This window comes from Oncorhynchus tshawytscha, linkage group LG14 (assembly GCF_018296145.1).
Source record: "Oncorhynchus tshawytscha isolate Ot180627B linkage group LG14, Otsh_v2.0, whole genome shotgun sequence".
NCBI classification, from domain to species: Eukaryota; Metazoa; Chordata; class Actinopteri; order Salmoniformes; family Salmonidae; genus Oncorhynchus; species Oncorhynchus tshawytscha.
Genome location: NC_056442.1, coordinates 46,384,176 through 46,396,833, shown reverse-complemented (window position 1 = coordinate 46,396,833; position 12,658 = coordinate 46,384,176). Strand labels below are relative to the sequence as shown.

The window sequence follows — 12,658 nt, the reverse complement described above, 5'->3', positions numbered from 1 at the left end:
ATTATGAATGTATTAAATATGTTTTTTTCCTTATCAATTTACACACAATATCCCATAATGACAAAGCAAAAAAATAAAACAAATCACATTTACATAAGTATTCAGACCCTTTACTCAGTACTTTGTTGAAGCACCTTTGTCAGCGATTACAGCCTCAAGTCTTCTTTGGTATGACACTACAATCTTGGCACACCTGTATTTGGGTAGTTTCTCCCATTATTCTCTACAGATCCTCTCAAGCTCTGTCAGGTTGGATTGGCAGCATTGCTGCACAGGTATTTTCAGGTCTCTCCAGAGATGTTAGATGGGGTTCAAGTCTGGGCTCTGGCTGTGCCACTCAAGGACATTCAGAGACTTGTCCCGAAGCCACTCTTGTATTGTCTTGACTGTGCTGAGTATCGTTGTCCTGATGGAAAATGAACCTTTGTCCAAGTTTGAGGTCCTGAGCGCTCTGGAGCAGGTTTTCATCAAGGATATCGCTCTACTTTGCTCCTTTCATTTTTCCCTTGATCCTGACTAGTCTCCCAGTCCCTGCCGCTGAAAAACATCCCCACAGCATGATGCTGCCACCACCATGCTTCACCGTAGGGATGGTGCCAGGTTTGTTCCAGACGTGACGCTTGGCATTCAGGCCAAAGTGTTCAATCTTGGTTTCATCAGACCAGACAATCTTGTTTCTCACAGTCCTTTACGTGCCTTTTGCAAACTCCAAGTGTGCTGTCATATGCCTTTTACTGAGGAATGACATCCGTCTGGCCACTCTACCATAAAGAGCTGTTAGCAGTTGATGTTATTCTTGAATAACACAGACCCCAAAGCAAATCAGTGGGAGAAAAATATATTTATTCAAAGAGAACAAATCATAGTTATGTTGGAAAGTGTCTGGTAGATGTTCATTATTCCCTGTTCAGTGTACAAAACACTGAGAAAAAGGAGACATATAGTTTATACCCAAGCCTAGCCTGTAATTGAGCAATTAGAGTTCCTTGCAATATAATTGGGCCAATGGCCAAATACCCAGTATCCTGTTTCAGGCTCAATGTATAGACAATTTGCACCAATGAGAAATTGCCACATGTATCTATGAGTCCTGGACTGGAACCCCTACACATATTCTAAGCAGATGTTGAACTGAAAAACAACCTGTGTCCCTGACCCATTTAATCTTCAGTTCCCCGTTATAGAAAAACAACTTTTTCCATTGATCGATAGTTCCCTTCTCTGTGTATTTATCTGTAAATATTCTAACAGGCTGATTGGTGGAGTGCTACAGAGATGGTTGTCCTTCTAGAAGGTTCTCCCATCTCCACAGAGGAATTCTGGAGCTCTGTAAGAGTGACCATTGGGTTCTTGGTCACCTCCCTGAACAAGGCAGTCTCTCCCCCGCTTGCTCACATTGGCCACTTTGGCCAGAGCCTGTATACTAAATACAGCTGAGCCTGTAGGCAAAACATTGTAGGGCCTCTATTCCAAAGACACCAGGCTCTGTTACAAATACACTTAGCAGTTCTCACTCTCTATGCAGAGCCAATCAGATGGTGACGATCCTGTACTCCTTTGGAGTGTTTGTCAGCTTTGCTGTCCAAATATTCGTCCCGGCGGAGATCATGAGTCCCCCGGTCCAAGCGACGCTACGGGAGAGCTGGAGTGCACCCTGTGAGATGATCCTCAGAGGCCTGCTCGTCTGCCTCACCTGTGATTACCTTCTCTCTGTCAATGGTGTGTGTGTGTGTGTGTGTGTGTATATATATACAGTGGGGAGAACAAGTATTTGATACACTGCCGATTTTGCAGGTTTTCCTACTTACAAAGCATGTAGAGATCTGTAATTTTTATCATAGGTACACATCAACTGTGAGAGACGGAATCCAGAAAATCACATTGTATGTTTTTTAAGTAATTAATTAGCATTTTATTGTATGACATAAGTATTTGATCACCTACCAACCAGTAAGAATTCCGGCTCTCACAGACCTGTTAGTTTTTCTTTAAGAAGCCCTCCTGTTCTCCACTCATTACCTGTATTAACTGCACCTGTTTGAACTCGTTACCTGTATAAAAGACACCTGTCCACACACTCAATCAAACAGACTCCAACCTCTCCACAATGGCCAAGACCAGAGAGGGTGTAAGGACATCAGGGATAAAATTGTAGACCTGCACAAGGTTGGGATGGGCTACAGGACAATAGGCAAGGAGCTTGGTGAGAAGGCAACAACTTTTGGCGCAAGTATTATAAAATGGAAGAAGTTCAAGATGACAGTCAATCACCCTCGGTCTGGGGCTCCATGCAAGATCTCACCTCGTGGGGCATCAATGATCATAAGGAAGATGAGGGATCAGCCCAGAACTACATGGCAGGACCTGGTCAATGACCTGGTCAATGACCTGAAGAGACCTGGGATCACAGTCTCAAAGAAAACCATTAGTAAGCCCCCCCCCCCTAGCACGCAAGGTCCCCCTGCTCAAGCCAGCACATGTCCAGGCCCGTCTGAAGTTTGCCAATGACCATCTGGATGATCCAGAGGAGGAATGGGAGAAGGTCATGTGGTCTGATGAGACAAAAATAGAGCTTTTTGGTCTAAACTCCACTCGCCGTGTTTGGAGGAAGAAGGATGAGTACAACCCCAAGAACACCATCCCAACCGTGAAGCATGGAGGTGGAAACATCATTCTTTGGGGATGATTTTCTGCAAAGGGGACAGGACGACTGCACCGTATTGAGGGGAGGATGGATGGGGCCATGTATCGCGAGATCCTGGCCAACAACCTCCTTCCCTCAGAAAGAGCATTGAATATGGGTCGTGCCTGGGTTTTCCAGCATGACAACGACCACAGCCAGAGCAACACACAGCCAGAGCAACTGAAGGAGTGGCTCCATATTGCCCAGGATCTGGAGAAGGGCTGTATCTCAAATCGTCCTGGCAGTGGCCTGCTTGCCAGTCTCCAGACCTGAACCCAATAAAAAAATCTTTGGAGGGAGCTGAAAGTCCATATTGCCCAGGATCTGGAGAAGGGCTGTATGGAGGAGTGGGCCAAAATCCCTGCTGCAGTGTGTGCAAACCTGGTCAAGGACTACAGGAAACGTATGATGTCTGTAATTGCAAACAAAGGTTTCTGTACCAAATATTAAGGTCTGCTTTTCTGATGTATCAAATACATATGTCATGCAATAAAATGCAAATGAATTACTTAAAAATCATACAATGTGATTTTCTGGATTTTTGTTTTAGATTCCGTCTCTCACAGTTGAAGTATACCTATGATATAAATTACAGACCTCTACATGCTTTGTAAGTAGGAAAACCTGCAAAATCAGCAGTGTATCAAATACTTGTTCTCCCCACTCTATATTAATTTAATCTCTGTGTGTGTGTGATTTACATAGTGGGAGTGGCCTCAGTTGATCGGACCTGGAATTAATCTCTTTGGCTGAGAATCTCTTTTTGTCTGTAACACGTTCTGGCTAAGCACCCTAAATGAATATGAATCATGAAAGACTTGACATTTTTCCCTATGCAGGCAGGCAGGCAGGCAGCACCCAGATGTTGAATGAATGAACGAGCAGAAGATTGACTACGGAATGGCTGGTTGTCATGGTGCTGTCAAGCCTCTCACTGTGCCCGTGTTGCACTCTTCAAAGACTTATGGGGTGTGTGTGTATGGGGTGTTCTAGTGGGATACCCCAGGGAGGTACAGATGTAGCTCTTCCCCTCTTCATCTCAAAGTAACACTGATGTCGTTAGTTTCCTCTCCTCTCCTGCCCTCTTCATCTCAAAGTAAACACTGATGTCATTAGTTTCCCCCCTGCCCTCCTGTCTGAAATGATGACAATTATGAATTGGAAGAATTTAAGTTAGAGCTGGTAACTACAAGGCAGAGTGTGGGCAAACTGGGCAAATAGGCCTCCCCACATTGACAGTGCAGGATCCTATCCTAGCAGGACCCGACTGGCCACATTGGTTGGTATGCAGCATCTGGTTGTCATGGCAATGGAAGGAAGAGAAATAAATAGCATGACAGCGTAAAAGAGGAAACTGCTGAGGAGGAGAGCATTAGAAACAGATCCTCAGGAGATGTCTGTCTGTCTGTCTGTCAATAGACGCTGCATACCAACCAATGTGGCCAGTTGGGGCCTGCGCCTGCTAGGATAGGATACTGCGCTGTCAATGTGGGGAGGCCTGTTTGCCCAGTTTGCCCACACTCTACCTTGTCGTTAACAGCTGCCCTGTCCATGGTGCTGAACTGGCTGGGTGAATGGTGAGAACCCTGTCCATGGTGCTGATAGTGAGAACCCTGTCCTTGGTGGTGAACTGACTGAGTGAATAGGCATGGCTGAACAGACGGTCCTGCCCATGGTAGACCTTCCCTAACCTTTACCAGAGGGAGGTTGGAAGTGAAAGCTAGGGACAACTTAATGCAGTGAACTAAGCATTACTAGTCCTTCATCCACAACATCAACAGGTAATCCCTGTTCTCAGACCTCCCCCTGTAACCTTGTTTATACAGTACGACGTGATGCAGCATCAACTATGAAGCTTAACATCCATTAGCTTGCATTGAAGGTGTCTAGTTTATATGTATTTATATATTCTAAAAATGGAATTGCTGAATTTATGTTGACAGAGGGAAAATTCTTCGGTCTTATAGTATCTATAATGTTTTGTCTTAAAACCCATCTTTGGATAAATTGCATCAACCGCTGAACTGTGGTGCAACCCATCAGTGATATACAGTGCATTTGGAAAGTATTCAGAACCCCTTGACTTTCAAAATGTTGTTACGTTACCTCCCGGGTGGCGCAGTGGTTAAGGGCACTGTACTGCAGTACCAGCTGTGCCACCAGAGACCCTGGGTTTGCGCCCAAGCTCTATCGCAACCAGCCGCGACCGGGAGGTCCGTGGGGCGACACACAATTGGCATAGCGTCGTCCGGGTTAGGGAAGGCTTGGTCGGTAGGGATATCCTTGACTCATCACACACCAGTGACTCCTGTGGCGGGCAGGGCGCAGTGCACGCTAACCAAGGTTGCCAGGTGCACGGTGTTTCCTCCGACACATTGGTGTGGCTGGCTTCCGGGTAGGATGCGCGCTGTGTTAAGAAGCACTGCGGCTTGGTTGGGTTGTGTATCGGAGGACGCATGACTTTCAACCTTCGTCTCTCCCGAGCCCGTATGGGAGTTGTAGCGATGAGACAAGATAGTAGCTACAAAAAAAACTATTGGAGACCATGAAATTGGGGAGAAAAAGGGGTAAAAAAAAATGTTGATTTGTTTTTTCCTCATCAATCTAAACACAATGATGAGGCAAAAAATTTTGTACAAGCTTGGCAAAACTGTATTTGGGGAGTTTCTCCCATTATTCTCTGCAGAAGCCAAAAAGACTCATGGCTGTAATCGCTGCCAAAGGTGCTTCAACAAAGTACTGAGTAAAGGGTCTGAATACTTATGTAAATGTGATATTTCTGTTCATTGTTTTTAATACCTTTGTAAAAATGTCAAGATAACTTTTTTTGCTTTGTCATTATGGGGTGTTGTGTGTAAATTGATGAGGAAAAACGATTTAATCCATTTTAGAATAAAATGTCGAAAAAGTCAAGGGCTCTGAATACTTTCCGAATGTACTGCATCTAGATGAAGCATGGATTATAGAATATTCCATGCCTCTGGTGCACAAGACAAAAAGGCAGTCTCGTCTTATATTGTAAATGTCCTGGGGACTTTAAGTAGCAACCACCTAGCAGACCGGGAATGGTAACTGCTGGTGGTGAAGGAGACCAGACTACAGAGGTAAAGAGGGAGTTTACCCAAAAGTGCTTTGTAGATGAACACATACAAATGTAGCTTTCTGTGCATATAAAGTGAGGTGCAATGGTGGGTGTCTTGGCATTTGTATTAAGGCGCAGGAGTGCATGATAAGTAGAGTCTAGTCTTTGTAAGACAGAGGTTGCATGCATATACAGCAAATCACCATAATCAATTACAGAGAGAAAAGTGGCCTGAACAAGCTTCGTTCTAGCCGTAAGTGGGAAGCAAGCGTTATTATTACGAAAATTAAAACCCAATTTCAATGTAAGTTTCCTCACAAGATTATCCATATGAACTTCAAAGGACAACTTGCATCCAACCATATACCTAGGTACTGTATTTTTAGGGTGACACTTTTTCAATGGATAAGCCACCAGATGTGACAATACTAAACTTCTTTGGCTGAGTGCGAGCTCTGATAAAGTTTTTTGTACATTCAAGACCAGTGTGAGACCATAAAGGGAGGTCTGCAGTGACTGAAAAGCAGTCTGGAGCTCTTCAACAGCCTGAATCAGAGAAGGAGCACATGAATATATGACTGTATCATCTGCATATAGATGTAACTATGCTGGTTGCATCCCATTTCCCAAATCATAAATAAAAATTGAGAACAACACAAGAGCTAAAATGGAACCCTGGGGCACACCTCTATTAATCTCAAGAAAGCTAGACGTGATTGTCAACTTATAAACATTGTATTCTGTCAGAAAGATAGTTCCTAATCCAATTTACTACCCCTTCACTGCTACTAATGTTACGGAGTCTAGCTAGCAACAGTTCACGGTCAACTAAATCAAATGCCTTTGTAAATCAACCAAAAGATCAGCACAATGGTGCTTTTTTATTAAGTGCATTTATGATGTAATTTGCCACTGCCATATCTGCAGTTAGGGTTGTATCACTTGATTTACACAACATGCCTACCACTTTGAAGATGCAAAATATTTTTTATTGTGAAACAAACAAGAAATAAGACAAAAAAACAGAAAACTTGAGAGTGCATAACTATTCTCTCCCCAAGTCAATACTTTGTAGAGACAACTTTTGCAGCAATTACAGCTGCAAGTCTCTTGGAGTATGTCTCTATTAGCTTGGCCACTGGCCACTGGGATTTTTGCCCATTCTTCAAGGCAAAACTGCTCCAGCTCCTTCAAGTTGGATGGGTTCCGCTGGTGTACAGCAATCTTTAAGTCATACCACAGATTCTCAATTGGATTGAGGTTTGACGAGGCCATTCCAAGACATTTACATGTTTCCCCTTAAACCACTCAAGTGTTGCTTTAGCAGTATGCTTAGGGTCCTCGTCCTGCTGGAAGGTGAACCTCCGTCCCAGTCTCAAATCTCTGAAAAACTGAAACAGATTTCCCTCAAGAATGTCCCTGTATTTAGCACCTTCCATAATTTCTTCAATTCTGACCAGTTTCCCAGAGCTCAGGTACATCCTGTTTCCATTGATCATCCTTGAGATGTTTCTACAACTTGGAGTCCACCTGTGGTAAATGTAATTGATTTTACATGATTTGGACGGGCACACGTCACACCCTGACCACAGTTTGCTCTGTATGTTTCTATTTTCTTTTTGGTCAGGTTGTGATCTGAGTGGGCATTCTATGTTGGATGTCTTGTTTGTCTGTTTCTGTGTTTGGGCCTGATATGTTTCTCAATCAGAGGCAGGTGTTAGTCATTGTCTCTGATTGGGAGCCATATTTAGGTAGCCTGTTTTGTGTTGGGTTTTGTGGGTGATTGTTTCCTGTGTTAGTGTTTGTGCCACACGGGACTGTTTTTGGGTTTTCACTTTGTTGTTTTGGTTGTGTTCATGTTCAGTTTTCTAATTAAAAAAACTATGGACAACTACCGCGCTGCATTTTGGTCCTCCTCTCCTTCCCAGGAAGAATCCTGTGACAGAATCACCCACCACAACAGGACCAAGCGGCGTGGTGACAGGCAGCGGCAGCAGGAGCAGCGCAAAGAGGACTGGACATGGGAGGAAGAGTTGGACGGAAAGGGACCCTGGGCACAGCCAGGAGAATATCGCCGCCCCAAAGAAGAGCTAGAGGCGGCGAAGACGGAGAGGCGCTGGTATGAGGAGGCAGCACGGCGACGTGGATGGAAGCCCGAGAGTCAGCCCCAAAAATGTCTTGGGGGGGTGAACACAGGAAGTATGGCGATACCAGGTAGGAGACCTGCGCCAACTTCCTGTGCTTACCGGAGGGCGAGAGAGACCGGGCAGGCACCGTGTTATGCTGTGGAGCGCACGGTGTCCGCAGTGTGGGTGCATAGCCCGGTGCGGTACATACCAGCTCCGCATATCGGCCGTGCTAGAGTAGGCATCGAGCCAAGTGCCATGAAGCCGGCTCTACGTATCTGATATCCAGTGCGTCTCCTTGGGCCGGCTTACATGGCACCAGCCTTGCGCACGGTGTCCCCGGTTCGCCTGCATAGCCCAGTGCGGGCTATTCCACCTCGCCGCACTGGCAGGGCGACCGGGAGCATTCAAACAGGTAAGGTTGGGCAGGATCGGTGCTCAAGAGCTCCAGTGCGCCTGCACGGTCCGGTATATCCGGTACCACCTCCACGCATCAGCCCTCCGGTGGCAGCTCCCCGCACTCGCCCTGAGGTGTGTGTCCTCAGCCCAGTACCACCAGTGCCGGAACCACGCACCAGGCCTACAGTGCGCCTCTTCTGTCCAGCGCTGCCAGAGCCTTCCTCCTCTACCGGAGTCTCCTGCCTGTCCAGCGCTGCCGGAGTCTCCCGCCTGTCCAGCGCTGCCGGAGTCTCCCGCCTGTCCAGCGCTGCCTGAGCCTTCCCTCCCTCCAGCGCTGCCGGAGTCTCCCGCCTGTCCAGCGCTGCCAGAGCTTTCCTCTCCAGCGCTGCCGGAGTCTCCATTCTGCCCAGCGCTGCCTGAGCTACGCGTCTGCCCAGCGCCATCAGAGCCGCCAGTCTGCAAGGAGCCGCCAGAGCCGCCAGTCTGCAAGGAGCCGCCAGAGCCGCCAGTCTGCAAGGAGCCACCAGTGCCGCCAGTCTGCAAGGAGCCACCAGTGCCGCCAGTCTGCAGGAGCCACCAGGGCCGCCAGTGCCAGGAGCCCCCAGTCCGCCAGTCAGTCAGGACCTGGGCCACCAGTCAGCCGCCTGCCAGTGCCGCCAGTCAGCCAGGAGCCACCAGGGATCTGCCAGAGCCACCATTCAGCCAGGAGCCCCCAGGATGCCAGAGCCAGTCTGCCAGTCAGGAGAGCCTCAGCCAGGATCTGCCAGAGGCCAGCCAGGATCAGCCAGGACCTGCCAGAGCCGCCAGTCAGCCAGGATCTGCCAGAGCCGCCATTCAGCCAGGATCTGCCAGAGCCGCCAGTCAACCAGGATCTGCCAGAGCCGGCATTCAGCCAGCCGCCAGTCAGCCAGGATCTGCCAGAGCCGTACAGCCAGGATCTGCCAGAGCCGTCAGCTACTGCCCGCCAGTCTGCCGTCAGCAGCCCCTCGCCAGGATCCCGAGCTGCCCCTCAGCCAGTTCTGCCAGAGCTGCCCCTCGGTTCCCTCTGTCCCGAGCAGCTGCCCCCCGAGCTGTCCCGAGCTGCCCCTCTGTCCCGAGCTGCCCCTCAGTCCAGTGGGGTCATTTAGAAGGGTCGCCGTGGTTAGGAGGCCAAGGAAGCGGACAATGGGGCGGACTAAGACTATGGTGAAGTGGGGGCCACGTCCAGCACCAGAGCCGCCACTGTGGACAGATGCCCACCCAGACCCTCCCCAATAGGTTCAGGTTTTGTGCCTTGACACTGTCTGTAAACAATTGTTGGAAAAATTACTTGTGTCATGCACAAAGTAAATGTCCTAACCGACTTGCCAAAACTATAGTTTGTTAACAAGAAATTTGAGGAGTGGTTGAAAAATGAGTTTTAATGACTCCAACCTAAGTTTATGTAAACTTTCGACTTCAACTGTACGTTCACTTTAACCGCAAGCAATTCAAAATGTTTGGCTTTGGTCATCGAGAGAATTTCAGAGATGTTAAACTTTGATTTCACATAAATTGCAACTCCTCCGTTTCTCATTCGAACCATGTACCCCGAGTTATTTGACACAGATTTCTTTAGCCAAGTTTCTGATGAAACCATTATGTCTTAATTTGTTGTGATGGCCCATATTCTAATCACGTCTATTTTTGCAAATAGACTTCTGACATTAACATGCAAGAGGCAAAAACCTGTTCTGTTTTTAAAATCCAAGGGAAAGGGTAGAGATTGCATGGTATCTACCGGCCCTGGGTTTGGTCGCACATTACCAGAGATCAACAATAAAAGCAAAACAATTCATCTAATTTGCCAAATGTGTGAGGACTGGGCGGAGCCAATAAAATAAAATGAGCTGAGTCTTTCTACACAGAAAAAAAGTAATTCAAGATTTTAAGATGTTGGAAGTATGCCATCATGTGTAGGCCCACTTGAGGGTGGCAAAATGTAATTGCAGATTGATATCAAGTTCCTGGTGGTATTGACGTGATGGTCTCGTCGGAGGGCATAAGGCTAAGATAATTCACTCACCAATTGATCATTCAGCCTATTGAATTCAGGATGGCATCGAGTAAAGAGCAGGCACAGTAACAGACATAATTCCGGCTTTTAGAGGTCTTTCAGCACAGGTGTGCAATGACCAGTAGACGTTGTGTAGAACGACGTAGATTTTCCCATGGCCCACTGTGCATCAGGTTTTACAATCTGGCAATCGCTTCTCCGCTCCCAGCCCCCAGTGTGCACTTGCGCTAGTGTAGTAGGCCTTGCTTGGAGACAGACGCTTCTGACTCGGCGCGCTCCAACTCCAAAAAGGTGTAGACTACAGTATAATAGTGGCCAAGGCAGAAAAAAAGAAGCTTTCTCAATCAGAAATTTTAGTACAAACAAATTTCGTAAAATACAGACTGAAGATCTAAAAATAAAAGTTATTCTATACAGCATCCATCTTTACATCAAAAGTGTTTGCTTCTGTAGACAGGATCAGGGTCATTAAAACATAACTCTTAAAAGTCATATCTCAAGGATCAGACATATGAACGGACAGACTGATTGGCTGCCATCTTGGATTACGAAGTACTGAAATTAAACTGTTCCACGAAAATGTGCATAAAAACCATAGTTGGCACTCAGATCGGTAGAAATGGTAGGATCAATTGACATTCCACATGTGAAAGGTTGCCGAATCCTCATGTAGCCTATTACCGGCAACTTCAGAAGAGTAATCTGTGAAAGCCAGCAGGAGCAAGAGGAGAATGATTGGCTCAGTCAAAGGTTTTTTCCTTCTGGTTATATAGATCTCTGGCTCCCCTTTGAGTCATTTGTGTCTTATTTCATCAAACAGTAAGCGTATAGCATCAGACAAGCTCAATGCATATAGTTTATTTTTTTTTAAAACATATGGTGTGTCTATATATTGAAAATTACACGTTTAAAATGTTCGACCAATCGATTGGTTGAAAGAACAGACGACTTTCGGTTGAACAAGATTTTTTCCTACTTTAAGGCTTAAACAGCATCAGAAAATGACTGTTTTAAGAATGCATAGCACAGATAACTACACACTTTTCTCAGGTTGTCTCCGTAGGATCATATATCCAAGTGCAGCTTCAGTGATTCTCCTTTCTTACTGTTGTAGAAAGCCCTTACGTTGAGCTTTCTTACTGTTGTAGAAAACCCTTACATTGACCTTTCTTACTGTTGTAGAAAACACTTACATTGACCTTTCTTACTGTTGTAGAAAACCTTTACATTGACCTTTCTTACTGTCTGTCTCTGTGTTTGCATCCTTATTGGCTATAAACTAAATATTACTTTACTCTGATGGTTTTAGTCTGAAAAAAACCTTTGCTATTTGATGATGCTGGTCTTACTGGTCGGGGTCCAGCTATGCATATTGGCCTGTACGGGGTAGAAATATGGTCAGATGCAACCTTTGCTATTTGTTCAGCTCTCAGTAGATGGAATTAAGCTGAAAGTGAACATCAAAATGTCTACATGTATTTTATATGTGTAGGGAACATAGTGATTTTCTTTCCTCTTGGTGGTGTCAGAGTAGGGAATATACAGTGATGTTTTCCTCTTGGTGCTGTCAGAGTAGGGAATATACAGTGATGTTTTCCTCTTGGTGCTGTCAGAGTAGGGAATATACAGTGATGTTTTCCTCTTGGTGCTGTCAGAGTAGGGAATATACAGTGATGTTTTCCTCTTGGTGGTGTCAGAGTAGGGAATATACAGTGATGTTTTCCTCTTGGTGCTGTCAGAGTAGGGAATATACCGTGATGTTTTCCTCTTGGTGGTGTCAGAGTAGGGAATATACAGTGATGTTTTCCTCTTGGTGGTGTCAGAGTAGGGAATATACAGGGATGTTTTCCTCTTGGTGCTGTCAGAGCTGTGGGGACCTTGCTGTTTTTCCTGGTTTATGGCCCCAATGAGATCCAGTGTTTTATTTTTCTTGTCACCCTGCCATTGGTCAACCCTCAGACACATAAAACATACCATGGAACAGGGTGTTACAGCAAGGTTTCTCTCGCATCTGTGAAAATGTATGCCCTCACTACTGCTCTGGATAAGAGCGCCTGCTAATTAACAAACATGTAAATGTCAGGGACATGTCTGTGTGCTCTTTCACCCCTTCATTAACAGCAGTATTATTTTAAACTCCACAGACCAGGGATATGTCAGTCTAATGAAATAAGGATTCAGAGAAATGTGTGCAGTTTCTAATAAGTTTCCCCGGAATGAAATCTAGGTGATGAGATCTCTCACTGCTCCTGCGAACCTCCAATACTGGAATCTGTTTTCCCTACATGCACCAAGGCAGCTCTCATTTGTGTGGGCTAAGTTGTATTGTTTTA

General features: G+C 46.0%; 1 pseudogene; it reads left to right on the top strand.

The window, feature by feature from the left end:
• The window catches only part of LOC121839164, a 285,007-nt pseudogene that overhangs the window by 84,023 nt on the left and 188,326 nt on the right, over positions 1-12,658 (top strand).